General features: G+C 41.4%; 1 pseudogene; it reads left to right on the top strand.

Annotated features, from left to right (window-relative positions):
- Nucleotides 1–2,610: 2,610 nt before the first annotated feature.
- On the top strand, nt 2,611–4,014 carry LOC147465637 (25S ribosomal RNA; annotated as a pseudogene).
- Nucleotides 4,015–4,422: the final 408 nt, after the last annotated feature.

Below are 4,422 nucleotides of genomic sequence, written 5' to 3' on the forward strand. Positions count from 1 at the left end.
GGAATGCTCAAGTGCTCAACCATCTGTGCCTCTTGCCATGCTTGACACTAATTAATGGCATCACCCAACAAATACATGGTGGCTATCAAAAATTTATTGTTAATTTCTTCTTGTTAGTTACAAAGTAAGAATTACATTGATACAACCAAGAATAAATCACAAAAGCATCCATCTTACATTATACTTACTAAAAGTCAACTTCTCACTGACTAGGTGGTTGGAGTCATCATCTTTACCTGGTCTATGTGGTGACTCGCCAACCTCTCTGGAGGGATCGACTCTCGAGGAAAGGAATTGATGGACCAACTCTTGCATGTGTTGGTCTCTCTAGGCCTCAGGCTCTTGCTCCATACCTACCCTCTTTTCTTCAGTAGCTATACATAGAGCTTTGTGTTGTCTCTCTAGAGACATTCTTTCCTTTTTGCCTACATCCCACTGAGCCTCCTCTTGTAGCATCATCTCCATCATAGACTTTATCAGGGCCTCCATAGAATTTGATGCAATCCATGGCATAGGTGGGGATGAAAAATAATCTGAGAACGGTCCTCCTAGTGTAAGGACTTCTTCTTCTCCAATTCCACTTTCATCACCTTCATGCAAAGTATCCATCCAGCTTCAAGTGATGACCATACACTAATTACTTGAGTATTTGGGGTTCTTGGGGGTACTTGAGTACTTGGGGTTGGGGTACTTGGGTTCTTGGTACTTGGTACTTGGTACTACTTGAAATTTGCATTCAACAAGACTTTTCTCTCACCCATGCTCAAATCCTTCGTATGAGTTCACCCCTTTATTGCGGCCTCGCGCTCACACCAAGGTTGCTTTTTCCCACCTCACATCAATTTGCCTACTGCAATGTGCAAGGTTCGCTCTCAATCAATGGAAAAGAGAAATGAGGGGAAATTGGACAAGCCCTTCTTTTCTCGGTTACTTGTCACTCTTCAAAAACAAAAATTAGAGAGATCAATAGACCCAAGTGGTCTTGGGTTACGTGAAATTTTGAACAAGCAAAAAAATTTGTGTGGTTCTTTTATGGCTAAATTGCCCTTAAGACAGAGTGATGAAGACGGGAGCGCACTTGATGCGCGATGGACTAAGGGTGAGAGGGACACAAAGACTTTTTGAGAAATTGTACCTAAAAGAGGTTATTTTCTTAAGTTATAATATCTAACACTGCCAAAGAGTTCTAATACCAATGTAATGTGTAGCGGAAGTGATCAAGATGACTGCTCAATGCGTACTCAAGGTTCCTTTTGCTGAATGAGAGAGTTCCTTTTACTTCATAAGAGATGTGCAAAGACTAGAGAGAGGATAAAATGATATTGTGAGTGAAGGTTTTATGTGTGTGTGTGTGTGTGTGTGTGTGTGTGTGTGTGTGTGTGAGAGAGAGAGAGAGAGAGAGAGAGAGAGAGAGAGAGAGAGAGAGAGAGAGAGAAGACATTAACACCAAATGGGATCCCAAACCCCCTCCAAGGGCCCCCCCCCTCTATCGCTAGAGAGTTAATTGCTTTAGATTGCACAAATGATGATACAATGGTCCTAGATGTTAGAGATGCTAATGGGATCTTGCTATAGATGCTTGAGTCTGCAAGGCTAAGGGCTGAAAATGCAAAACGCTAGGGATGTTGAATGGGATTTGCGACTGTGACAAGGCTATGGGTTGATGTATTGTTGCCGATATTAACTGAAAACTAAAAAACGTTGGCTGATCTGAAGGCTAAATCTGAAACACTGGTTAATTTGATGTCTTGGACTGAATACTAAAAATGTTGGATGATTTGATGTATTGAGCCGAAAATCAAAAACATTGGTTGATCTAATGTCTTGGGCTGGAAACAATAGGGCTGATTTAGTAATGTGGGCGGATAGTGAAAAACCCATGGATGTTGAGGTACTGTGGGCACTAGGTATTGATACTGAGGGTACTGACTTCTAGTTAAAAGCCCCTCTGGGATCACTTATATAGGAAATCAAGCTAGGTCGAGCACTGTCAGAATGATCCCTAGTGAAATGGCCCCCATTGTAGATCTTGGTGGTAGTAACAAATATTCAAATGAGAACTTTGAAGACCAAATTGAAAAAAGTGCTTGATGGTCTCCTCTTAAGAGAGAGAGAGAGAGAGAGAGAGAGAGAGAGAGAGAGAGAGAGAGAGAGAGAGAGAGAGAGAGAGAGACTCTTAAACCTGCTACCAAGTTCTTTGGAGGTGCCACCAAGCTACTCTCTCCCAAAACGTGCTAAATTTCAACCTACTAAAATTAGACAATCTGTGGTAAGTTAAAAATTTACCCTAAGGCTTCTCAAACTTCATACGTGGAGTCTAAAGAGTTATTCTAATGACTTCAACTTAGCACAGCTATGTTCTATTTTTAAACTCTTATCATTTCTCTAGGTCATCTACTTTGTAATGTACCTTTGATCAAGGCTTCTCAGGATGTATTCATCCTTCCTTGACATGTACTTATGACCAAGATAATTAAATAGCAATTACCCTTGCTCTTTGATGGACTTCTCCCCTTTTGGTCCCAAGCCTTTGACCGGGTTGGTCCCTAAGCACTTAATCAACTTCACTTGTTCTCTTTTATTTTTCCTAAACTTAAGTGGCCAAATTAAGATGGAAAATACTTGAAGAAGGATAGAAATTAGTTTTTATGATAATGTGTCCACTAGCCAACTGTCGTAGACTGTCACAGTTGTAGAACATTGCCTCTCATAGGGTGGCCCTTCCTAGGCGATGAACAGCCGTCTCAAACTGGTACAAACAAGAGGGAATCAGGCAATTTAATTAAAAACAAAGCATTGCAATGGTCCCCACGGATGCTGACACAACGTGATTTTTGCCCAGTGCTTTGAATATCAAAGTGAAGAAATTCAAACAAGCATGGGTAAACATCAAGAGTCACTATGACTCTCTGAAGGTAGCCAAATGCCTCCTCATATAGTTAGTGATGCGCATGATGGATTAACAAGATTTCCATTGTCCTTATCTACTATCTAGTGAAACCACAACCAAGGAAATGGGCTTGGAAAAACCAGCGGAGAAAGAAGACTCTGTTGAGCTTGACTTTAGTCCAACTTTGTGAAATGAGAGGTGTAGAATAAGTGGGAGCCTTTGGTGCAAGTGAAATACGACTACTTTTAACGTTATTTTACTTACTCCGTGAGGTGAAGGTGGGGCTCTACCCTTGCTTCTAGTCTTAAGGCACGCTCGCGCGCCGATCTAAGTGAAAGACATTGTTAGTGTTTGGCTAGAGCAGCACATCTATTAAAGATAACGCAAGTATCCTACGATGAGCTCAACAAGAACAAAAATAATGTGTCAAAAAAAAGTTTAAAAGCTCACTTGATTTTGATTTTTAGTACAATACAAACTTTGAAAGCATGGCCTATCGATCCTTTAGTCTTTCAAAATCTGAAGCTAGATGTGTTAGAGAAGTTACCATAGGGATAACTGACTTATGGCATTCATAAGGACGTTGCTTTTTTATCCTTCGATGTCGGCTCTTCCTATCATTGCAAATCACATTTTGCCTAGTGTTGGATTGTTCACCCACCAATAGAGAACATGTCAGTTGGGTTTAGACCATCATGAAACAACTTAGTTTTACCCTATTGATGAGCGATGACGCAATACTAATTTAACTTAGTACAAAATGAACCATTGATTCACATAATTAGTCAATGCATTTGGTTGAAAAGTCAGTGATACAAAGCTACCATGTGTAGGATTATAACTAAACGCCTCTAAGTCAGAATCCATGCTAGAAGCAGCACTCTCTACTTCCTTGGTTGTTACTCGACTAATAATAGGGATGCCTATGCATTCTCAAGAGCATGTGTCTAGAGTCTCCCTCAAGGTGGCAGAAGTGGCAAGCTCGGGGGCTCTGAATGGCAATGCCAATCAATTGGGGAGATAAATCCTTTGTAGACGCCTTAAATATGTGGTCGGGTATTGTAAGTGGCAGACTAGCCTTGTTGCTACAATCCATTGAGATTCAGTTCGTTGTTGGCCAATTTGTCTCCTCTTTGCTCTGCATTGTGGGGTTTGCAACAGGCCTCAACCTAGAAACCCCCCCTCCCCCTCTGGTAGTCCCACGGACGTGATGGAGAAGTGAAATATGCACTTGGAAAACTTAAGCTTGGATGAAAGGTTCCATGAAGCTTTGTGTGATATGCTTCATTGCAATCCCTTGCACCTTCTGAGATTCATGGGGCACCATGCACATGGTGACCATAGGGGATCGATGCTGCAAGATTGAGTGCATCGCTTTAGTAACCCCCCCCCCCCCCCCCCCCCCCCCCCCCTTGCATCATGGGGCATTAGGAGAAGTTTGAGGTCTTAAATTTTCCCTGTAAGAAATGGTAGAGAGAAAAAACACTTTTCATTTTTGAAAAAATAAACAAAGAATTTGAAAATCCAAAATT

The sequence above is a fragment of the Adiantum capillus-veneris genome, chromosome 1 (genome assembly GCF_014529385.1).
Source record: "Adiantum capillus-veneris isolate H3 chromosome 1, ASM1452938v2, whole genome shotgun sequence".
NCBI classification, from domain to species: domain Eukaryota; kingdom Viridiplantae; phylum Streptophyta; class Polypodiopsida; order Polypodiales; family Pteridaceae; genus Adiantum; species Adiantum capillus-veneris.